The following is a 26,533-nucleotide window of genomic DNA, read 5'->3' as shown; positions in this document are numbered from 1 at the left end:
AATAGCCAAAATGTCTGTAAGTAAATAGCCACAATGTCTGTAAGAAAAAAGCTACAATGTCTGTAAGTAAATAGCCACAATGTCTGTAAGTAAATAGCCACAATGTCTGTAAGTAAATAGTCACAATGTCTGTAAGTAAATAGCCACAATGTCTGTAAGTAAATAGTCACAATGTCTGTAAGTAAATAGCCACAATGTCTGTAAGTAAATAGTCACAATGTCTGTAAGTAAATAGTCACAATGTCAGTAAGTAAATAGCCACAATGTCTGTAAGTAAATTGCCACAATGTCTGTAAGTAAATTGCCACAATGTCTGTAAGTAAATAGCCACAATGTCTGTAAGTAAATAGCCACAATGTCTGTAAGTAAATAGTCACAATGTCTGTAAGTAAATAGTCACAATGTCTGTAAGTAAATAGCCACAATGTCTGTAAATAAATAACCACAATGTCTGTAAGTAAATAGCCACAATGTCTGTAAGTAAATAGCCACAATGTCTGTAAGTAAATAGCCACAATGTCTGTAAGTAAATTGCAACAATGTCTGTAAGTAAATAGCCACAATGTCTGTAAGTAAATAGCCACAATGTCTGTAAGTAAATAGTCACAATGTCTGTAAGTAAATAGTCACAATGTCTGTAAGTAAATAGTCACAATGTCTGTAAGTAAATAGCCACAATGTCTGTAAGTAAATAACCACAATGTCTGTAAGTAAATAACCACAATGTCTGTAAGTAAATAGTCACAATGTCTGTAAGTAAATAGTCACAATGTCTGTAAGTAAATAGTCACAATGTCTGTAAGTAAATAGTCACAATGTCTGTAAGTAAATAGTCACAATGTCTGTAAGTAAATAACCACAATGTCTGTAAGTAAATAGTCACAATGTCTGTAAGTAAATAGTCACAATGTCTGTAAGTAAATAGTCACAATGTCTGTAAGTAAATAGTCACAATGTCTGTAAGTAAATAGTCACAATGTCTCTAAGTAAATAACCACAATGTCTGTAAGTAAATAGTCACAATGTCTGTAAGTAAATAGTCACAATGTCTGTAAGTAAATAGCCACAATGTCTGTAAGTAAATAGCCAATCTCTTCCTGTTTTGCTCAAATGAATACTGCCAAATAGCAAGATAAACATACCTACGTATGTGCTGAAAATTTTCTAGGGAAATGCAGGGATACAGCTACGAACATTCCTTATACCTACCCTCGGTGACCCAGTTACTGAAGCGAAACGTCTACTGGATGAACTAGCTTTAGAATAAACAGCAGTTATTTAAACTCTAGACAATAACATGCTTTAATAACCCTATATGACATACATTTCACCGAATCAAAAACCTTGGATTTGTCAAAGTCAGCAAGTTTAACTACATTATCGGGGATATATGATACCGGAAAGCAAATATATTAATAATAAGCTTTTTTTTTACAAAGCTCATATCAAATCTTTCTGTCTTTCTGCCTGTCTGGTAAAAAGTTTGTACACGTTATTTCTCCGACACCTAATCTCGGCTCAAGCTGAAATATTGCAAAATTCTTTTACCTGACAACACAAGAATCAAGTTTTAAAAAATTGCCATTTAGTTAATTAACCTATTGGTAATGAATTACTTTGTTTGGCATCTAGAACAAGGGAAAGAATTGTAATAGACTGAAGTGGTAGTATTGTTTGCCTAGTTTGAAACTTATAATGTTTAATTATACAATCTTCTTTAGTCTTAAATTTCTCGCTAGCAGAGTGGTTAGCACCTCGGCCAGAGGAACCGCGAGCCACGAGTTTGAATTCAGGTCGTTTCCCTTTTTAATTAAGGTAAAATCTCCCCCCCCCCGCCTTTTTGCGATGACTGGCGAAGTTTTTAGAAACATCTAAAGTGAGTACTACTCAGGCCATTCATGGATATCGTCGGTTTCTGGAAGACCAGCGGGAACCCTATATAAAGAGATGATGTGTAACTATCAAACGGTTCACTACAGTCTGGTCACTACAGACGACTTGGTTCAGTGAGGTTCAGCGGTGTGGTTCTTTACGGTGCATTACGACGGTTCAGTGCGGAGTAGTTTCAAGTACAGTCATGTACTGTCAAGCCCGGAACGAGGTGGAAAGGCCAGTGCAAGAGTTGATACGGCGGTACAGCTGTACACGAAGAGATATTTGTACAGCCTGTGTTACGTGCTGCCAATTGTACAGAATTGGCTGAGATTTATTGGACATTAAAGTGTTACGTTACTTTGAAGCCCTGAGTTGTCAAGTTCTTTAAGTTGGTGGTGTGGAGCAGTTAGCAGAGAGCCTGGATATTGAGAATCGTTACATTTTATGTATGTATGTATATATATATACATATATATATATATATATATATATATATATATATATATATATATATATATATATATATATATATATATATATATATATATATATATATATTAGGGGTGCACCGGATAGTCTCTCCGGCTCCTGCTTCTGCCGAATATTCGGCACTTTTTCACTATCCGGCACTATCCGGCTCCGGTCAGATATCACTACCGGATAGTAAAAGCTACACCTGTATTTTTATTAATATTGTTATGCGCCTCCGCGCTAAGTCTTTACCAGCTACGCCAAACGGAGGTAACACTTACATATCGAAACAACACAGGCGAAAGGCAAACACTATAAAGGTAGTCGATGCTGGTAAACGATGTGGAACAAGAAGTTTAAACTAAATCTCCACGTCAATAAAAATATACCAATATTCATTAAGTGGACATGATTCAATAATGTCAGTTCTGAAATACATTAACATTTTTGTTTCAAATAAAAGAATTTTTTTTAAAAAACTATAAACTATGACTATTCACCAAATATCTTTTTGTACAAAGACAAGGCGTGTTAATCTAAATAGCAATAACACTTTACATTATAAATTCACATTACATACGTAGCAGCGATGTCTGGCACATTTTAAAAGCTTGTCATGACCTTTGAGTGGTCTAGTAAACATGTAATATTCCTTAACTACGTCACGCTAATAATCTGTCTAGATGTGCGGGTATATCTCTAGAGGTAGAGATGAGCAACCCCCATCTCCTTTTGTTTATTTAGTCCATAACATTGATTTCACAGATAGGCAGCTGACCACATTAAGCCGGATATCAAAAAGTACTATCCGGTGCACCCCTTATATATTATTACAAATGAACAATGATAGGTAGATGTCAACGTATGACCCCGGCGAGATAACACAGCAGCGGGTGTTCTCTGGAATGTACATGTATCAACAAAGACAGGATGTGACGTGTCATTACGTGTTATTCTAGAAGGAACTAGCAATGTCCAGTGACAGATAGAGGTCACAACTTGTGACCCCGACAAGATGACACTGCAGCCGATGTTTTCTGGAATCTACATGTATAAACAAAGACAGGATGTGACGTTTCCTCACGTGTTATTCCAGAGGATACTAGCAGTGTTGGTGCAACTTTGGAGGAGCGATTAGGGACTCTATATAAGCCAGAGAGTTAATGTGAAAGTCAGTCGTGAGTGAGTCGTTACAGTCGATACAGAAGATGTAAGACGTGTGCGGCTATTGTGGAAGAGAAATGTGTACGACTCGATGCAAGTTAACTAGGGTAGAGTTAACTGGAGTTGTCTACTGTCGTTAAAGTCTATCCAGCGAACTACAGTGGACTTGAGCCGTTACAGTCGATACAGTCGATCTAAGACGTGTGCGGCTCTGATTCGGTAGACTTAAGTACGATTTGGTTCAGCTTTGGGAGACCTGGAGCGACACTGGGAAGTGTGTCGTTGGTCTGTTCTGTGGAATACAGCTCGATGCAAGTTGAGAAGAGATGAATTGCAACGAAGTATAGCTAACTGTAAACTGACAGATATTGTACAGTCTTCTACGCTACATGTTACAGTAACAAATTGTTAGAGTTAATAGTAATAAAGTTATATGAAGCTGATAGTTGAGTCGTCAAGTTCTTTACAGTGTTTTTATTTGTGTGCCTACTAGTACATTTAGCCACATGATTCAGAAATACGTAACAATATATATATATATATATATATATATAGAGAGAGAGAGAGAGAGAGAGAGAGAGAGAGAGAGAGAAAGAGGGAGAGAGAGAGAGAGAGAGAGAAAGAGGGAGAGAGAGAGAGAGAGAGAAAGAGGGAGAGAGAGAGAGAGAGAGATATGATGTATGTGTGTTTATATAAGATTATAGTTTACATGGGGGGGGGGGGAATAGGATATGAAAAAAGATCGCCCCCACTCAAAAGTTCTGGATCCGCTAATGTATTATGTACATATACCAAATGTTTCAACCATGGCGTAGCACGAATATCAGGTCTCGTTAAAAGGTTTTGGAATTTAAGAGAATTGGATCTACCAGGACCAATGATATTTTTGGGGGGGGGGATGGGCCTTTCATTTGAGACAATTGCAGGCGGTGAATGAGTTATTTTGCAGGCAGACGAGAAGGCTACCACTGATGAGCTAAAAATTGTCTGTTCATTATTTATAATTGAGTGATGAAGCCGAATCTATTTAGGATGAAAACGACGAATAAAAAAGAAACTTACACTATCCGAGAAAAAAATGTGTTGGCTTTTATATAGCGTTACTTGTATGCTTACAGCACGCTCAGAGCGCTTTGGTCCAATCTCAGTTGTGGACCAGTGAGGGGGAAGGAGGTATCTAGGAGAAGGTTATTTCGTGCTGCCTTTAGGCATTCAGTAAACACAACTCTGCCCGAGTCGAACCTCTTCATAGGTTGCCAAGCCAAGCTAAGTTCAAGCGCACTTAGCCTCTCGACCACGCTTCCCTAAACCGATGAGTTTAATTTAATTCTGGGCAACAGGGGCGTAGCCAGGATTTTGTTTTCTGGAAAGGTTTATCACACACAGATAACATTATATATAAATATATTTTATATATTTACACTAGCATTACACACCGGCCACACCCGTCCATTAGTTCCCAGGCTTTACATTGATAACTAGGAGCTCACCCTTCTTCTCCTTTGTTTTTATTGTAATAAACATGTTACATTTCAACGATCATTTTAACGATTAACCTAACATACATATTTTTAGCCCGTGAATTAGTGTCTATGTTACAGTGAAATTTCACTGCCCGCTCTCTCTTTCTCTCTCTCTTCCTCTTTTGTTCGCTCTCTCGAACCTCCATTTTGTTTAATTTAACTTGTTAATCGTCCTTTCTCCTACTTTTGACTGGATTTTGAAAGACCCGCATCATAATGTGACCCAGACACATTCGCGCACTCATATTTTGGGCCCGTTTATCCTAGTATCTTTTTAACTTATCCTCTACCCCCCCCCCACTCCCCGACAATAAAAAAAAATTATTCCTTCGTACACTCTATGACTTTTCTTCGGCTTCTCTATTCAATCAATATTATATTTCTACCGTGACCCTTCCCCTTTTTTTAATTAGTTATACTTTTTTTTTTTGCAACCTGCTTTTCTCTCTCTCTTTTTTTTTCTTTTTCTTTCTCTCTCTTTCGCTCCCTTTGAACCCCCATTCTTTTTTCTTTTAAACTGTGCAACGTAATTTCTCCGACACAGCTTTTTTACGAAACTTTTTAAAGACCCGCTCCATAAAGTGCGTCCCTCCCCCTACCCCCAGACAAAAATTAGTCCTTCGTAAAATTCCCCTTTCTACATTTATCTGTGTATTTTGTGATGATCTAACATTATTCCAATACAAGAAAAATATAATAAAAAAATAACAATCACAAATTTCCATTATTATTATTTCATTATCATTTCGTAAAGGGGTTTGAACCCCGAACATCCCACCTCCGGCTCCGCCAATGACAGGTTATGTACACATATACCAATATTTCAAGCGTAGCGTAGAACGGGTGTTATATTTATACTTGTATATGAATAAGATTACACATTGTTTGTAGATATCTTTACTATTTGTCTTGCCGAAATTTATGAGACAGTGGTCCGTCTCACTTGTCTGTGAAACACTGCACAGCGTTCAACAGCCGTTAGAATGCCCTTGAAACAAATCAGTTCTTCCAGAGATCTCGAATGAGAGATGTACTCTTTGCCAGATCCCTGTTTAAAGTGCTTTTATTGATCGAGGACACTTTTGGCTTGGTCTTTAGTCTACATGGTCAAAATCATGCATTATTCAGAGAAGCAAGTCCTCGTCCATTGTTTGGGTGTAACTGATCGCAGGAGATCAAGTTTCAAAGAAACATTCTGTATGGAGGGAGGTAGGATTGTAGTTGTTGGTAAATTTATTTAATTTCTGGTTTCAAAGGTTGTCATGGCCAGGGGTGTCAATGGGGTTAAGCTCCCATTGTCTATAAAATACTCCTAATGGCATGCGTCTCAAATAGCCTCTGACAACTAAGTCCAGCACCTGGCCTGCTCGTGTGGCTTAGATATTAAGCCAGGCGAAACTGCTCTTACTAACAGGTGAAGGGGTGAAGGCGGATACCTGGCGCCACAAAACCGGGAGCTTCGGGCAGATGGAGCTCGTCAGCCTAGTAAGGCAGTTCATCTAGGAGAGGGGTACTCTGACTTCAAACCCCCGCTGCCTTGCGGTACTGAGGCTTCAGGAGACAACCTCGAGGAGAAATCAGGAGTGAAGCCCCTTAGGCGTTGGGAGTATCAGCTGCGAAATTCCCTCCGGCAGCTTCTGCAACTGAATTTGTGCCAAATGTAATGCGATGCGTTCCTTTGGAATACATCAGCAAGGTCGAGAGAGGGATCATGACGCATGGGCCACCCATGACCCCTTTATCCAAGGCCCAGGAATGCGCCCCGGAGAGGAAACTCTGGTGCTGCTGCAAAGCGGCTAAAACAACACGGGAGACAACAGTTACGGGTTATAAGTCCAACTTGATTGGCGTAATGTATGGACGCCACGGGTTGTCTCTGACGGTGGGAGAGGTCTTCGCGCCTCACTGATCAGCTACCGCCCGCCTCAACCTGGGCAGCCCCCAGTCAGTTAGGTGCTGATCCGCCACAGCCTGCCTGCTCTAATGGGTGCTTAGAGCTTAGTTTAAAACGACAAGTAGGCTGGAAACTTGCACCAAGCAACAAAAGAAGAAAAATTAAACTGAAAAAGAAAATCCCTGTCATGCGACTGGCCACTTGGAATGTCAGGACAATGTGTCCTGGTCTCACTGATGATCTAAGGCAGATCGACGATGCAAGGAAGACGGCAGTTATAAACAACGAGCTAAAAAGGCTACATATCGACATTGCAGCCCTGCAAGAAACCCGACTGGCCGAAAACGGCATGCTCCGCGAGACTGACTACACTTTCTTTTGGAAAGGGAAAGCACAGGATGATACTCGAATACATGGTGTGGGCTTTGCTGTCAAGAACAGTCTTCTTCCCATGATAGTCCCTCCAGTTGGTGGCTCGGAACGGCTACTAAGCATAAGTATGATGACAGCATCTGGAAAAGTCACTCTAATTAGTGCCTATGCCCCCACACTAAGCTCGCTTCAGGAGGACAAACACAAGTTCTATGAAGACCTCAAAGAAGCCATTGCAAACATTCATCAAAAAGAACATATGATCCTTCTAGGTGACTTCAATGCCAGAGTAGGATCAGATCACACTACCTGGCCAGACTGTCTTGGGCTTTTTGGAATCGGAAAGATGAATGAGAACGGACAAAGACTGCTTGAATTCTGCACATACCATAAGCTCTGCATTACCAACACATACTTCAGAACAAAACCACAGCACTGTGTCTCATGGAGGCACCCTAGGTCTGGGCACTGGCACCAGCTGGATATGATACTGACACGAAAAAGGACATTGGAAATATACTGCTGACACGTAGCTACCAAAGCGCGGATTGTGATACTGATCATACTTTAGTGTCCTGCCGGACAAGACTGCTGCCAACTAAGATCCACACATCACAGGGAAAAAGAAAATCACGCCTGAATACTACTAGCACAAAAAATCCTGATCTTTGCACCGAATTTGAGAACAAATTAGAGGAAGCTTTTAAAAACTTCTCTGTGACTGAGGTAGAAAAAAGCTGGACGTTTATGCGTGATACAATCTACCAAACATCATCACTGGTCTTTGGAAACAAAACCAAGAAAAGCGAAGACTGGTTTGCAGCTAGTCTACCAGAAATGGAAACTGCCACTACGAACAAGAGAGCAGCCATGCTAATCTACAAGAAGGATCCCACCCCAAGCAACTTAAAAAGGCTCAGAGCTGCACGTAACAATGCCCAAAGAGTAGCGAGACAATGTGCTAACCAATACTGGCAGGAGCTATGCGAAGATATTCAATCTTGTGCCGACTGTGGTAACATAAGAGGACTATATGAGGGCATGAGAAAAGCCTTTGGACCTCACACCAGCAAGTGTGCTCCGCTCAAGTCAAAAGATGGCTCAATCATCAGCGATCGTGCGCTGCAAATGGAACGATGGGTTGAACACTATGCAGAACTCTACCAGATTGAAAACGCCATCTCACCAAATGCTGTTTCCAACTTCCCATCATTTCCAGTTTTGACGGAATTAGACGAAACGCCCTCAGTAAAGGAGCTGAGCATTGCCATTGACATGCTTGCACATGGGAAAACACCCGGAGGAGATGGCATTCCTGCTGAAGTAATTCAGGCTGGAAAACATGCCCTAATCAAACCACTCCATGAACTGCTAAGCTTGTGCTGGGAACAAGGAATGGTCCCCCAGGAATTGAAAGACTCCAACATTGTTACAATTTATAAAAATAAAGGCGACCGCTCTGATTGTAACAATTACAGAGGCATCTCACTGCTTAGCATAGTCGGAAAGGCTTTTGCTAGAGTATTACTAAAGCGATTACAGATCCTGGCAGATCGTGTTTATCCAGAGTCGCAGTGTGGCTTTAGGGCAGGTAGATCTACAACAGATATGATTTTCTCTCTTCGGCAGCTACAGGAGAAGAGCAGAGAACAAAAGCAGCCCCTCTTCATAGCATTTATTGATTTGACCAAGGCCTTTGACCTTGTTAGCAGAAGCGGTCTGTTTGCTGTACTAGAGAGAATCGGCTGCCCAAATAAGTTAAGAAAACTAGTGTCAGCTTTTCACGAAAATATGCAGGGCACCGTTCAGTTTGAAAGTTCTTCCTCCAGGCCATTCTCCATTAAGAGCGGTGTCAAACAAGGATGTGTACTGGCCCCTACACTATTTGGCATCTTCTTCTCAGTCGTACTATCCAGTGCTTTTAAATCCCTGGAAGACGGAATATACATCCATAGCAGATCCGATGGAAGGCTCTTTAACCTGGCACGTCTTAAAGCCAAAACGAAAAGGCGTCGTATCTTGATAAGGGAGCTGCTGTTTGCCGATGACGCGGCACTCGTATCTCACTCACAAGGAGGTCTACAGAAGCTAGTGAACGCCTTAGCAGCTGCTTGTCAAGAGTTTAGCCTTACTATAAGTCTCTCCAAGACCGAAATCCTGGCACAAGACGTCGCAGAAATACCTATAATACAAATTGGGAACCACACCCTTTCAGTGGTGCAGGAATTTACCTACTTGGGTTCAACAATTGTCAGTAACCTAGACTTAGACATCGAGCTGACAAAAAGGATAGGAAAAGCTACCACAGCATTGGCAAAACTCTCCAAGCGCGTCTGGGAAAATGGTAAATTGACCACAGCGACCAAAATCCTAGTCTACAACGCTTGTGTTGTGAGCACTCTCCTCTATGGCAGTGAGAGCTGGTCATCATACATGTACCAAGAGCACAGATTGAATAGTTTCCACTTGCGCTGCCTGAGACGCATAATGGGCATCTCTTGGAGGGACCATGTCTCCAATCAGGAAGTTTTAAGATTGGCCAATATGAACAGCATGTATGCTCTCCTGACACAAAGAAGATTACGCTGGCTCGGACATGTCACCCGCATGCCAGATGGCAGAATCCCGAAAGATATCTTATATGCTGAGCTTGTGGAAGGAGTCAGACCCAAGGGCCGCCCAAGACTAACATATAGAGATGTCTGCAAGCGAGACATGAGAGCCTCAGGCATCAGCGAAAGTATGTGGGAAAACATAGCCAAAGACCGGAGTGCATGGAGACAGACTGTGCGTGCTGGGACAACCCTTGCTGAGAACAAAAGAATTGAAGCGGCTTTAATCAAGAGGGATAAAAAGAAAGCTGCCCTGTCTGCTAGCCCTAAATCAGAGGCATACACATGTACGAATTGTGGCAAAGTCTGCCGTTCTAGAATTGGCTTGATTAGCCACAACAGATTCTGCCCCGTCTCAAGATTAAGCCAAAACCAGTGACTCATTTGGGCGCATCCATTGCCTTTCGAGACAAAAGGAGCCAAAAGGAGCCATATATATTTAATTTCTAGCTAAAACTCACTAAACCTTCTATCTGTCTGAAATTATTGGCGGACCAGTTGCCTCTGAGTATATCTGATGTGTAACTCTCCAGCTCTCGTTGAAAACTAATTATTTGGTTGGCAAAGAGATCCTTTTATGTAGCTTCATGGACATTGCTAAGTGGGCAATAAAAATACAAAAATTTAATGTGTTATTTTTTAGCTTGAACAACTAAGCAATATTTTCACGAACGAAATTTACTAACAACCAATTGGTATTCTAAAGTTCTACCCAATATGTTTAAAACCAACATTAAAATGTTAAAAAAATTAAGTTCAATTAGAATTTTCCAAGTGAGGCCATCGACCTACTAATTCTTTTCCAATGTGTATACTGTCAACTGTCGAATTTTTAAGAAAATCGTTGTAGCCGTTTTTGAGATCCGTGTCCATTGTTTGCACACTAATTTTTTTTTTACAATCCAGAAGGTTTCATGTTCTATGAAGTTGCGAGTTGAATAGAGGCATTGTAAAAAAAAAAAGTAGGTGTTGAATCTAGTTGTATAATTAATCATGCGATGGTAAATTAACATTTTTAATAGTGATTTAACTTTTTTTTTTCATTGCTAGGATCCTTCTCTACTATCAATGGAACTTAGATGCTACAGAATAATCCTAGGTATCACAAATACCACATCAAAAAGATTAGAAACAGGATGAATTCAGAAACTTGACCTCACTATGACCTGCTAACCACTGTCAAAAACTTGAGCTCTTTAGCCACATCACAAGGTCCTCAGGGCTTTGCAAAAACCTTCCTTCAGGGAACAGTACCAGCAAAAAAGGAAAGAGACAGACAGAAAAAGTAATGGGAAGACAACATCAAAGAATGGACAGGCCTGTAATCGAATGAAATTCTATCCAAGGCTAATGATAGAGAGAAATGAAGAAATAAGGTTGCCGGTCTTGTGTGGTGTCACAACGGTTCAATATTCTGAGGGATAGAAGGTAAAGGTTTTTTTTTGTTTAACTTCTGACAGGACAACAGACAAACAAACAAACAGACAGACAAATAGACAGGCGGCACAAACAATCAATGCACGGATCTAACAGAAACGAGACAAATACATAGAAACTTTTGTTTTTCGACTAAAAATAACCACCAGCAAAAGCATGGGTGATGTTCCGCGTAATAACGCTTATAAAAACAATCGTCACAGTCCATTAATCCAGTATTACAATATAAAACGTGTAGTTCTCCCTCTAGGCTTATTCAGTTATCATCCGAGTAAAAGTAAAGAAAACATAGGTAACGTTTTTAATTGATTGAAATAGGTAAATATAAACCGAGTTATTTACTTAACATCGTATTTAATCATTGCAGCCACATTTTTAACAGCACATCCTTGTTTATAATTGCACATCCATACTTATACTAATTAGATTCGATCCAATTGTACTGATCGATTGATAAGCATAGCAAACTATTTCTTGCTCGTTAGGCGTAACAAAAATTGCAATTTTTATGTTTTTCTTTCGGCATTTCAAATTTTTAATAGTGTTAGTGTATAATTTTATATTTTATGATATTCTGGAGAATGTTTTTATGAATTTGTACATTATAGTCACGTCTTTATTGTATTATTGTTATGGTTACTTTAAAACTTTAATGAATTACTAATGCTGAAGTTTTTTGTTTTTTTTTTTCAATTTAAAGAAATGCCTAATTTTTTAGCACCATTTAAGCTTACTACTTGCGTGCAGCAGACTTTAACCCTAAACAAAAATCGTACCGTTATCTTAAATAAAGGAGTGGGGTCTAGTATTTCGTTCTCAATAATCTTCAATATTATATTTAAAACTTGTATATTTGTTTCTTTTTGTGTGTGTGAAGGTAAAGTAACCAATACAGACTTATATATATATATAAAAGGCTTGTCTTCGAGTCCGAAGATTAGTGAGGAATGCAGTATTTCCCGTGGCTGCGCATCCCCAGCTGTGACCTACATATTTTGCCACATCCATGGCAAGTATAACCATTGTCCTCAGTTGGTCGATTTAGATTTTCTTTTCGCCGTCTGCGTTTTTGTCATCAGCAGCGGATTTTCTTTTGGTTTCAAATGTGTATCCCGCGGCATTTATGAGTGACCTTTAGCTGTCTCGTTCTGAGATCGCATGCAACCAGGTGCTTTCTTTTATGACAGCCAAGGAAAGTTGACTAAGCTGGTCTATGAAGCGTTTCCGTGGGGCGCCTCTGTTATGTTGACCACCTCACCTTTTAGCTAACCATAAAAGACTGCCTTTGGCATACGTTCGTCTCCCATACGGGATACGTGCCTTGCCCAGTGTAACTGTCGGACCATAACAAGTCCCTCTATACTGTCCATACCGCGTTCGCAAGGACATCGCTGTTTGTATTGCGGTCTTGCCTCCGTACGTGCATGATGGAGCGCAAGCATCTTTGGTGAAAGCGCTCAAGAAGTCTTAGATGTTTTCTGTATAGTGTCCATGTCTCAGAGCCATATAGAAAGGTTGAGAGAACCGCCGCCTGGTAGACATTGATTTTGTAGGCAGGCGGAGCGATTTGTTCCGTCAAACTCTCGCCTGAAGTCGTCCAAAAGCGCTACTAGCCCTGGCCAGACGGTTATCAACTTCCCTTGAAAGTGAGGCGTCATTTGACACTATACTACCTAGATATGTGAAATGGTCTACCACGTTAAGGGGCTGTCCGTTTACGGTGATCTTTGAGGCTGAGTATGTTTTATTGGGTTACTTCTTGAACATGACTTCTGTTTTCCCGAGGTTTATATATATATATATATATATATATATATATATATATATATATATATATATAACCGGAAAACGGAAACAAATTCTTATCTGATAATGATCAGAGCACAGACTTATATATATATATAAATACATTGTTATGTACGTAAATCTTTTTCATGCTGTAAGGGAAGTCGCCTTAAATGTAGGAAAATCGATGTATTCTGAGCTAGAAAATTAATTTATTTTAAAAAGAATGGTCTATTAATCACAGAACTATATATTCGCAAATCTATGAAATAAAAATATTTCCTGTTAATTCCCATTGAGATAATGTTTAGAAATCCTAGATAGAAATAGTTCAAGCCTGTGTATTTTTTATTGACTTATGTACGTTCAAATCAATCTTTCTAGATTATGCATCTAAAAATTATTGCAAAATGATAATTATGAGATGAGAGTGTTCTTATTTTTGATGTTCAATTACTAGATCTAGAACTAAACAATTATATGTTACATAGGTTAGGGTCGAATAAAAAAAAAACGTTACTTCCTATAACTACTTTACAAAGCAACGCCTTGTTTCAGTTTTTTTTTTAATTTTTTTTTACTTTTTTTTTTCACGTCATTTTTTAGTAGTGTTAGAGATGTCCATGTCCAGTCTAGGTATAATATATGTCTGTGATAAGCACACCTAAACTAGGACCTACTACTACTAGCCAATGTATTAATTAATAACTTTTGCAATTATAGGCAGAGGCAGTAGAAACATTTCTTAAAGACCTACAAGCCTTTCATTGACATCAATGTCTACCTGTGACATTCTTAACTCAACATGGACAACACCAGAGTCTATACTGAGTGGCTGGACAGAAGAAAAAGATGTCGATGATAATGTCAGCAATTTCGCCAAGCAAGTAAGTAATTCTACAGTAATGACTTTCAAACAGAGAAGGAGGCTCAGGAGGAGGCTCAGGAGGATGTGTTCAACAGGAAGGAAAGCGATACGCCTCTACACATCAAAGGGTAGAGAATGGGAATGGACGCACCTGAACGTTTACAAGCTGGCTCAGGTGTATGTGTAATGCAGGTTAAGGGAGCGATATGCCTCTACACATCAAAGGGTATCATATTTTATGACTGAAACATTTTTTGTTTATAAGATTCAACTCCATGTTCCCTACTCTTATTTAAGTGTTAATATAGCCGGCCAAGCGAATGTTACTTAGACTCAGTCTTTGGTTTTCCTGGCTGATTCCTATTTTTATATAATTTTGTGTCTAGTTCGTTTCAGTTTCTTAACCAAATAAAAACCCAGGAGATGGAGCACATCAGAGTATCGCTTTTATAAAGTTGTGAAAGAAATATCGATTCTAATAAAAGGTTCTAAAAAGGGTTCATATTTAAAGGGTTCCAATGAAATGGAAGAAAATGCAAAACAGGATGGGGAATAAAAAAAATAACTCCAAACTCTAAATTATAAAAAATAAAATTTAAAATGAAAAGATCAGAAAATCGGAATTTTTGGGGAGTGGTACAATCTTTGCATTTTGAATCTCGGTAAAAAAAATGGAATATTGAGTCTTTGGAGTTTGTAGACTACTCATGGTTTACCCAACTATACTGGATACTGAATTTTTGGGGTTTGTAGACTACTCAGGGTTTACCCAACTATACTGGACACTGAATTTTAGATTCAAAGTTAAGGTCGTTGTGATGGCCACACTGTATCATGTGACTTTATCTGCTCCATGGATCACAAGGTCTGAGAGAAGAACTTTGGTTTATTTATTTTAAATTTCAGAATCAGTCTCCCAATAGAAAAGAGCAGAGAAAAGATTTATTAATTATAATCGGGTAATCCCGAGTATAGCCAAAACTACTATAATAATTTAATTCAAAGGGAAAAGATCGTCTCTCGAGACGTAAAATGCCACAGGATACAAGCGTAAAATGGGTAGAATTATTTTGGTGGATACATATTAAAATGTCTAATTTATAAGAAACTTTTGAAAAATGCTTTATTTGATAAAACACAAATATTAATTCAAAGACCTTAATTACCTTGTAAAGACAACCGACTTTTTACCTAAAGATAAAGAAACCAACGTCAGCAAGATGTGTCCCATATGCTGAGAAAAGCTGATTAAGATGAAAAAGAATTTAAGTCCTTGTGAAACTCTAAAAACAAATGTTGGGGGAAAAAAAGGAAAAAGAAGTAGCCGACGCATTGCCAAGGCCAGCTCTGGACAAATAGAAGCAGCCGACGCATTGCCAAGGCGAGCTCTGGACAAATAGAAGCAGCCGATGCATTGCTAAGGCCAGCTCTGGACAAATAGAAGCAGTCGACGCATTGCCAAGGCCAGCTCTGGACAAATAGAAGCAGTCGACGCATTGGCTAAGTCCAGCTCTGGACCAATAGAAGTAGCCGACGCATTGCCAAGTCCAGCTCTGGACAAATAGAAGCAGTCGACGCATTGCTAAGACCAGCTTTGGAAAAATAGAAGTAGCCGACGCATTGCCAAGGCCAGCTCTGGACAAATAGAAGCAGTCGACGCATTGCCAAGGCCAGCTCTGGACAAATAGAAGCAGTCGACGCATTGGCTAAGTCCAGCTCTGGACAAATAGAAGCAGTCAACGCATTGCCAAGGCCAGCTCTGGACAAATAGAAGTAGCCGATGCATTGCTAAGACCAGCTCTGGACAAATAGAAGCAGTCGACGCATTGCCAAGGCCAGCTCTGGACAAATAGAAGTAGCCGATGCATTGCTAAGGCCAGCTCTGGACAAATAGAAGTAGCCGATGCATTGCTAAGGCCAACTCTGGACAAACAGAAGTAGCCGTTGCATTGCTTAGACCAGCTCTGGACAAAAAGAAGTAGCCCACGCATTTCCAAGGCCAACTCTGGACAAAAAGAAGTAGCCCACGCATTGCTAAGGCCAGCTCTGGACAAAAAGAAGTAGCCCACGCATTGCTAAGGCCAGCTCTGGACAAAAAGAAGTGGCCCACGCATTGCTAAGGCCAGCTCTGGACAAAAAGAAGCAGTGTGAATCTGTTAGCTGTAAAGAAGGTAACCGAAACCTCCTTAAAATACTGAAAAGAATATTGCTGACTAAAAACAAAATAACGCAGAAGCATGTCGAGGTATAAAATGACACAACTAAACAGTTTTGAAAAACAAGAAGCGGAAACAACATGTATGGTTAAAAGAAAGAAATCCCCGGACCATTTGTTAGTCTAAAGATCAATGTGGTAATGAATTAAGAAGGACGTAATTAGAAAATGTATCTTGAAGAAATATATTTTCCTATTCCCCTTCAAAAAGTATTGTCGTATGTAAACTACTGTAGACTGATCAGCTGCCCCGTGTTTCACATCAAATGTTGGGCCTCCACAAACTGAAGAAAAAAAATATTCAATACAAAACAAGCAAATTATAAAAATCCTTTTAAAAAAAAAAAAGCTTTTCTTCAAAGGAGGAACTTCATAGATCAATAATATAAAATCTATTTTCCTTATTTGATATCAAAAGAAATAATTAATTATCACTAATAATTGAGGAATTGTTTTTTTTTAAATTGATTTATGTTTTGTAAGGTACATACATATTTTTTTTAGTTTTCACCTTTATCCAAGAATGGGTGCGGGTGAAATAACGTGTTCAATTGTTGAAGTGGACGAGATCCTACATATTTGGTCGTGTATGTAAATACTGAATGATTACTTTCACTCAAACACAATAATCAATAATAATCAGAAATTAATTAACTAATTGATTATGTTGTTTATTGATTCATGTCTTGTCAATGAATAATTATGCAAAGTTAAAACTTGATTTGAGAATGGATGTGGGAGAATTAACGTATACAAACCTTTTTTTCCAGACCGACAAACAGACAGACAGACAGACAAGAGTTGATATACGTTTTAAAAAAAAATGAAACTAAATGGACGAGTACTCTAATGTGTCATTAACCGATCACCTATCAAGGTGGGGGACTAAAGAAGAGATTCCCATACTTCAATCCGGAACTGAACAGTGAGACTCAGAAATATAATCTGACGACCTTTAGCGATAAATTATAGTCGACTAGAAATACGTTTCTTAGCTGAGATGATCTATGGTTATATGAGATAGTATCTTCAGTGTCAGATTAATGTAGGCACGGCTTGAATTCACAAGACACACATATAAAGAGAAGAACAGGGCAGCTTTCACGTGGATAATTATGTGTTTGGACTCTTTACTTGGAGACATATTACCTTACATTATCTTGTCGACATGCTTTTAATATCGTATAGCGTTTAAAAGATTCTTAGACATTTAAATCACTCTTTAAGAGCATCAAGTGTAGCGTGGCCCATGGCCGTCAGCCTATCTCCTTGTTTTAACAGAGTTAAGAAATTTAATTTACCTTCTTGTCCTTTGAACAGAGGCGTAGAGGGGTGGGGCAAAGGTGACATCAAGACCCGTGATCGGGACTTAGAGGGGCGCCAATAATAAAACTTTGTGAAACACTGAATCCTGCGCTCTTCTTCCTCTGGGAAATAGTTTGCTGTAGACATCAATCTTGATAGTGAACGTAAGACAACGAGACATCATGATTCTAAATGGTTTCATTTCTTTGAAAACATGTTACAACTATTCAATCTTGCTCGACTTACGGAAGCTACAATTTATGCTTCATAATTTCTACTTTGCCCTCAAGATTTTGTAACGCCACAGGCCTGTAGCCTGGAATCAGGACGGATGATACTGGGATTTACAGCAGTGTTTCTTAAACAGGAGAAGCGCCTCCGGCTTGGAGGGGGGGGGATATGTGACGTCCATTCAGCTGGGGCGCAAGGTCTCGACAATTGGATAGAGTGGTATAGGGGCGCGAGTCTGTTTGTTTGGAAACCTCTCCAGATATCAAGTGTTAGATTAATCTCTTTAGTACACATATTTCAGCTCTGCAGATTCAAAGATAAACAGTTTTTTTTTAATACTACAATTTTATGTGTTGCTTCATGGAAACTGCAAAAACTTGAATGTGTGGAAACTTTTGGGTGGTTGACGCGATTATTGTAAACGGCTCAAAGAATTTCCCTAAAAAGTTGACAGTTGCTGTAAATTGTTGATAAAACAATTACTTGCTTGTCGGTCACACTGGTAAAATTTAAGTTTTACCTTACATAATTTTTTTCAAAGTAAAAATAAATAAATTTAAAATTGATTAAGAGAACGAGAAAATGTTTATCTTGTCTCTTGAACGGGAGTTGCTCAGCATTTCATGGAGACCCTGGCAATCAAATCATTAAATAAGAACAATCTGATATAAACTTTGTCACATGTAAATTATGAGTTAGTCTGGTGTGAATGTACACTTTGGTTTCTTATAGTTATAATGTTTTTTGTTTGGTGTAATGCACATATTGTAAGACAAATTTCTTTACGGATAATAAAGATTTATTATTATTATGTTAGAAATGAACGAGTAGTCATTCTGCCAGGGTCGAGTTTCGCTAAAGAGAAACAAAATTCATCGTAGTCCCTTTAACAGTTTCCACTGAGGAATTTTCTGGTGATGTGGCAGGTCTGCAGCAGTACCGCCCTCTGACAGGCAACGAAGATGTTCCTTGGAATGTTAAGGGCCTTGAAGGTGTCTGTGAGGTCAGTTGCTATTATCCCCTCGGTTGATATAACAATGGGGTATATTGTTATTTTGGACAATTTCCATAGACGCTTAATCTCCAAGCCTAGGTTCCCATATTTTCTTTGTTTTTCTATCTCATTTTTTTTAAATTATGAGACAGTGGTACGGCGATATCGATAATGGTAGCGGTTTTTTCTTTTTTATCGATGAACAGCAGATCCGGGCGATTGAAATCTACCGTTTTGTAGGTCAGAATAGGCCTATCCCATAACAGCAGATATTATTATTATTATTATTATTAAGAGTTAAATACATTAATGTTCAGGTAAATTTTGCGCATCGTCTTCTAAGTCCTATCATTGGAATAGTATTAAGTCTTAGTACATCTATACATTCGCTTAACTAAGACTCTTTCTTGAGGAGAAAAAAAAAAGGGAGGGGGGGGGGCTATGTAAAAATGTTTTATGTTTTTTAAGCTAACATCCATTAGTAATAAAGAACAATCGTTCTACATGTTGCATAAAAAGTAATTGTAATGTTGTTGTGGTTTATGTTGTTGTTTTCCCGTTGTTTTTGTTGTTTGTTTGTTTTTTTTTGCAAATTCGTTTTCGCTTGTTCACTTTCCATCTTTTCTGTAACGTCCAGCTCAAGTGTATTGCTACTAATACCTTTTACCTTTACCTTTACTTTTACCTTTACTTTTACCTTTACTTTTACCTTTACCTTTACTTTTACCTTTACCTTTACTTTTACCTTTACTTTTACCTTTACCTTTACCTTTACTTTTACCTTTACCTTTACCTTTACTTTTACCTTTACTTTTACCTTTACCTTTACTTTTACCTTTACTTTTACCTTTACCTTTACCTATCCATTAGTCTGTTGGACCGTTGGGGCACCAGGCAAGATTTGTCGACCGTCTTTCTCCATTCCTCCCTTTTTTTTTTTTTTGCCTTGTTTAGAACCTCTCTCAATGGCAGGCCTGTCCATTCTTTAATGTTGTCCTCCCATCGCTTTTTCTGTCTGCCTCTTCTTCTTTTTCCTGGCACTGTTCCCTGAAGGAAGGTCTTTGCGAGCCCCGTAGATCTTGTAATGTGGCCAAAGGTTTTAAGCTTTCGTCTTTTTACAATAGTTAGCAGGTCGTCATGACGATTGCTACTAATAATATATGTACAAAGCTTATATCAACTTTCTGTCTGTTTTGTAACAATTGTGAACACGTTATCTCTCGCACAATCATCTAGGATCAAGTGGAAAATTTACATAAGTATTTGTTCTACCTGATATAACATGAATCATTGGGAAACAGTAAACATTTTGTTAATTAATAAATTTATTTTGCATGATAAGAACAATCGGGTCTCTAGCTGGGAAATCCTTTCCCGAACTGGGAGTTGAACACTTAGTGAGGTTGTGACAGAGCGTCCAATGAGGTTTGCGAAGCATGTTCTACGACAAAATGAACTACGCATACCAAGAGTTGCGATGACATAGAAGCCAATACGAGGAAAGCGCAAACAGGGACGTCCTCGTATAACATGGCGCCACACCTTCATGGAGGACCTCACAACAGTGGACACCAGGTGGGAGGAGGCTTCAGACATTGCCAATGACAGATCTTTGAGGAGACAGCTTTGCCGCCCAAAGCGCTGAACTCTAAGTAAGACAAGAACAAAGGAAACTAATCCTTCATTATAAAGCGATATGGCTAAATAGGTTGTTTTTTTTTTCCTATAGATAGTTGTACACGTTATTTTTTCCTTTTTTTCATTTTTTTTTTAAACTTATATCAACTCTTGTCTGTCTGTCTGTTTGTCAGTCTGGAAAAAAAGGTTTGTATACGTTATTCTCCCACACCCATTCTCAAATCAAATTTTATAATTGAAACTTACAAAAAAAATAACCAACCGGTCAATTAATTATTGGTAATATTATATTAAAAAAAGGAAATACATTCTACATTTTTTAAATGAAATGTATATAGTTCTAATGTGATACGTTTTATTTTATTATTTTTAATTTCGCTTTTTTTAAGCTATCCTTCAACCTAATTTAATTATAGATTCGCAAAGCTGTGGAACGTGATCAAAAACAAACATTTTCAAAGTTTGACGCCATCAGATTCAGAAAACAGATTGTGAATGGCTGGAACTATTGGGTCAAGGTACGTAACTCGATTATCTCATCTGCCTCTTGACTTTAGCTGTAGGGGTGCTGTCACTGTTCGCGTAACCAAATCCCTCCACTTTTCCCGGTCAGCAGCTGTTCTAAGCAGGACATTTAGAGAGAGAGAGGATGGTCCATTCTTTTACATTGTCCAGCCAGCTTTTCTTTGGATGACCCTTTCTTCTTGTTTCATTTACAGTACCTTGAAGAATGACTTATGACAGTAAGTCTTGTTTTACAACAGGACCAAACTAGCTCACCTTTCGTCTCTTCACTGAATTGAAGAGTTCCTCCTTTTTTGCCAGCCAAGACGTGTCTTGTCTTTTTCGTCTTTTCTTTCTTTAGCTTTCACACTCTCATCAGAAACTCTTCATCTTACACAACCAAAATATCCGCTCAACTTTCCTCATGGCTAAAAAAAAAAACTCTTGCTCTCGGACGACTAAAGATAGTATCAACTTAAATTAGTTGGAATATGTATGGCATTAACAAACACATGAGGCGCCCTGGGCGCACTTCCCCGTGATGGAGGCTGTCCTGAGCAAGCTATTATAGCACGGCTATGGTCATATTTCGTTTCACGGTGCCCCCGCTGCGGGGAAGAAGAGGAAACCGTGCCTCATATTCTGTTTGACTGCCCCAGACTTGCTGATCTCTGTCTCAACAGGTCTGGGAAACCAAAAATTCTCGACCTGTATGGTGACGTGTATGCACTACGCAAGACAGCAGGGTTTCTGTACAGGGCTTTTGCAAGAGAGGATTTGAGCCTCACAAGCCCTCACTTTAATGGAGTTTGATGATGATGAATATGACTGGAAGTAGCGGTGGTTTTTATTTACTGTTAATACGGGTAAAACTGATATCACTTTTGTTTTCATTCAAAATTACTTTTTTAAAAATTGTATTGTCATTCGAGGGTAGATGTCAACTGAATGAAAATCATTTCAAACATTTCATTTGTTGCAGTATAAATATTTTTCAAACTTTAGCAGAGGTAACTAAATGATCGCGATTTTAAAAGCATTTTTTTTTTCTTAAAACGACTGCACGTGTTGACAAGGTTGTTTAAATCCTGGAAAAGTTTAAAACCGCTTGGAAAAATATTTGTGATGTCTGCACAGATGGTGCTCCTAGATTTCTAGTACGGCAATAGGGATTTCAACGTTACCGAAAAAGTGATTGGCACTAATTGCATCGAGACTGCAACAAGAAGGACAAGAATGAATTAATTAGAGCCATTCTTATTATGCTTTGAAACAGTCAAAACAGTATAATAATAAGACTTGTCTTCGAGTCCGAATATCAATAAGGAATGCAGTACTTCCCATGGCTACGCAGTCCTAGCTGCGACCTACATATTTTGTCACATCTAGTGCAGGCATAGCCATTGTCCACTGGTGGTCGATTTAGATTTTCTTTTCACCTTCTGCGTTTGTCCTCGGCAGCGGATTTTCTTTTGCTCTCAAAGGTTTTATCCCGCGGCCTTTGTAAGTGACCTCCAGCTGTCTAGTTCTGAAGCCTCCTGCAACTAGGTGCTCTCTTCTATGCCAGTTAAAGCAAGCTGGCGCCTATGCTGGTCTTTGAAGCGTTTCCGCGGGTCACCTCTGTTAGGTTGATCAAAACATTGTAATGAGTTGGATACATCCAAGAATTTTCTGCCGTTTTTCATGAATTTTTTTTTTATTATTAGCCGACATTTATTTACGCAAAAAAAAATTACTTAACCCTTAATGCGCGTGTGGTAGTTTACCCTAAAAAGATAAGTATTGTAACTCCTTTTTGTATGCACTCATTGTAAAACAGCAAAACAGCTCAGCACTTTAAGGGTTAACTTTGCTATACTCTAATTCTAGCAATGAAACTACATCATACATATCAGTTTTTATTGACAACAATATGACAACGATTTTATAAATGTATCAAAGGCAAAATTATTTAGACTTATGAACGATAATAATGTTACGAATGGAGCAACATAGAGTTCGTTGCAAAGTGGACATTGTATCAAAGGGGTCACAGAACCTAAAAGTTTAGGGTTAGGGTTAGGGTTTGGAATGATTGACACTTCCGCTTTTAACTGGTATCCGTATCGTTATGTCCAATAGCTTTGTGAACTCTAAGACGTCATTCGTAACATTATGTTTTTATTTGTACGAAGTGCTATAACATTGACAATATATTGATAATTACTCTTGATCATTTTCTTATGTTTATAATAAAGGTTTGTATAGAAGATGAAAATTCAAGATGTTTGCACATTAAATTTTGGCTGGCCATGGGAGTTGACGCAAAGCCTGTACTAATTAGCGTTATTCCAAATAAAACGAAGAACGACCCAATAAACGTTTGAGTCTGCATGAAGTTCCGCAGTCATAGCCCAAGAGATTTGTTGTTTTTTAGAGAAATGTATTTTTGTTTCAAAATGTCTCATCTGATGCTTAGTCAAGTGCTAAATATAATTTTTTTATTGTCTTCAATGTCTTGTACTATAATTTATTATTTGTCATAAAAATCGTTAAAATTAGCCAAATTATGTTGTCATACTCGATAATACATTAATCTCATAATTGTTCACTATGGCATATATTATAGTTGTTTTAACCTTCTCTAGTGACAACTTATCAATCCTGTGTTATCCAATAATGTCTGTTACTTTCAACACAAAAATGTGATTCACCTGTTTTACTTTACCTAAAGATAAAATCAACTTGTTATAATGTCTTTCAAAGTAGTCGTGAATATAAATAACATCAAAATACGTTTTTCAACCCATAATGTTTTTAATTGATATATATTGCCCAATGATAGCTTTCATTCCTTGTATATTGCCTAGTAGTAGCTTTTATTTCATTTACATTGCCGACTGTAGCTTTCAATTCATATAAATTGTCAAATTGTATACTTCATTTCGTATACATTGCCTAGTGTTAGCTTTCATTTCATTTACATTGCCTAGTGGTAGCTTTCATTTCATATTCATTGCCTAGTGGTAGCTTTCATTTCATTTACATTGCCTAGTGGTAGCTTTCATTTCATATAAATTGCCTAATGGTAGCTTTCATTTCATTTACATTACTAAATGATTTTCACACGTTATACTTTGCCTTAAAGGTTTAATTCACTTGTTAAATATAATAATGTTATAAATTTAATTTTACTGTTTTCTTAGAGATTTAAAACGTTCCTTTAAAAAGAAAAAGATAATTGGCTCATAATTTTCCCAACACGTTATGCACCATTATTGTGTTGTATCAAATTTTTAAAGTCTTTCATTAGTAAACTAGATTATGGACGCAGACGAAGGCTTTAAAATCATCCAGAGCCGTTCCGTGCATCAGGCAGCTAAACGTGCGCACCTTGTATTGTAAAAACTTGTATTGTAAAAGTAATTTTAAAAAAGTAGTAACAGTTTTGGAAATGTTGATTTTCGTTAAAGTCTTGAAAACATTTGCTATAAAGCTAAATCTATTTTAAAAATTTGAAAACCATAAAACTATTCTAACATAATAAACGTCACTATTTTGTTTTCCATTCATTGGGATCATATTGTAATGAACCTCATCCCTAGAGAACTTAAACTAGAACAGGCGCAAAGCAGCGAGTTTTGAAAACTATTGAATATTAACATTAGCTGAAGGTAACGCTATAAGTAAAATCAAGACAAGACTAAACATGTAAAATAAAAAAAATAATACTTTTGAAAAAGCTCATATTAATGTGTAACAATTAGTTTGCATCTGTCATGTAATTAAATGTGTAATAGATCTGTAACAATAGCAAATTTGTGCGATTAGAAATATTTTTTACAAAGCTTATATCAACTCACTCTGTCTGTCTGTCTGGCCCAAATCTCGGATCAAGCTGAAATTTTGCAGTTGTTTATTTAGAAACACAAAGAAAAAGGCATATTTTTTATTCCATTTAAAAGAACAAATTTGTACAAGTGCTCCTACAAAGCTATATCAACTCACTCTGTCTGTCAGTTTGTCTGTTTGATACAAATCAAATTTTTAACACGCTATATCTATCTCTACCCATTCTCGATTAAGTTGAAAGTTTATAAATTATTTTGCTGTCGAAGTCAAGACGTAAACCAATATAAAATATTTAAGCGAATAGTTAATTAAACAGTGGAAATAAACGAATTGGTTTTAATTCGAAAAAAATTGAAACAAAAATCATGGATATGGCTACAAATGTGAGCGTGTGTAAACTCTGTCTGTCTGGTAAAAAGTTCGACCATATTTTTTCTCCCATTTCCCTTTCTCAAATCAAGTTTAAACTTTGCATACTTATTCATTGAACCTGACAAGACTTGAATCAATAACAAAAAAATTAAACAATTGGTTAATTATTTATTATTATTTATTAATTTTCTTTTATATATCAGAAAGGTCGCTCAACCAAATAATTTTCAGATAAATGGTAGTAAAAAGCGGTTAATTCCCCTTACATAAGCTTTGCTTTTTAAAAGTATTCTTTTTTTTATTGCTTATAATGATTTTTACTTGCATAATTAAACTTTTTATTATCGTATCCTGCGCATCGAACGCTCACATAATAATTAGCTGAATCCCCCCTTCTTATTTTAACACTCCCCAAACATACTTTTGGCCTAAGGTGTCGTCGTGGACCTGAAGTAATACTAGAGGTTGTGTTGATGATACAGCGGGTGTGGCTGTGAAGGGCAGGAGGAACATGTGAACTAAGAAACAGATCTGGATTTGATGTGGCGGAAAAAAAACCAAGGCATAATTATGTTGTTTGTGTTTTGTAGTTGTCAATTAATTTTAGTTAAAACTTAGTTACAACTGTATTTATTGTATTACCGGTATCTTCAAGTCTGAAGTTTAAGGCAAGGCACAGACCAAGCGGTTGCCTGCATATATTGACAAAGATCTGTTTTTCATAAGGGTCTCAAAGACTGTTTTAATGTAGAACATATCACATAGACTACAATAATACGTGAACAATGCACTATTATCTTCTTTGCAGTTAATTGTATTGAACGGCAGCACCTCTACATGTCAAGAACATTTTTCCCTTGTTCGATATCAAATAATATAACCAATTACCAATAGCTTGTTTAGCTTTTTTTTATATTGATACTTATATTGTCAGGCAATGAAATAACTGCAAAATTTCAGCTTCATTCGAGATTTGGTATGAGAGAAATAACGTGTACAAACTTTTTACCAGACTGACAGTTCATATAAGCTTTGTTTAAAATGAAAATGTATCATACGTACGTATGTCATGTGGAGCTGAAATGTATCACTTATGGAAGAAATACATATGGTTGCCCCTACTGTTACTATCCTAGGGTGGCCAGAACACTTTTCGCCTTTAATCCTACTAACAAATAAAATAGTATGTAGTTGAAGTGAATACGAGTTTGAATACAATTGTTAGCAGGTGGTCATGTTGGCACTGGGCCAGGTCTAGGCCATTCTCTGCTAAACAGAATTTATAGTAGCCAGTAGGTAGATGCTGACGCTACTGGGTGGGTCCCATCTGTGACACCTCAGTCTGTGACCAAGGGGCTAGAGTCGCCTCAAGTAACCATACAACTAGACTAAACAAACAAACTAAACTAGCTGCAAGAACGAAACTTAAGTTGAAAATAAAT

The 26,533-nt window shown here is 37.8% G+C and overlaps 1 long non-coding RNA gene across 1 annotated transcript; it reads left to right on the top strand.

Moving 5' to 3' along the window:
- Nucleotides 1-11,631: 11,631 nt before the first annotated feature.
- LOC106057690 (uncharacterized) lies at nt 11,632-25,179 on the top strand. Its single transcript, XR_008778203.1, has 4 exons — nt 11,632-11,666; nt 13,857-14,020; nt 20,801-20,902; nt 23,126-25,179. It is a non-coding gene; the product is annotated as an uncharacterized LOC106057690 (long non-coding RNA).
- The last annotated feature ends 1,354 nt before the right edge of the window (nt 25,180-26,533 follow it).

The sequence above is a fragment of the Biomphalaria glabrata genome, chromosome 5 (genome assembly GCF_947242115.1).
Source record: "Biomphalaria glabrata chromosome 5, xgBioGlab47.1, whole genome shotgun sequence".
Lineage (NCBI taxonomy): Eukaryota > Metazoa > Mollusca > Gastropoda > Planorbidae > Biomphalaria > Biomphalaria glabrata.
Note: the sequence above shows the minus strand (reverse complement) of the source record. Positions and strands in the feature narration are given on the sequence as shown.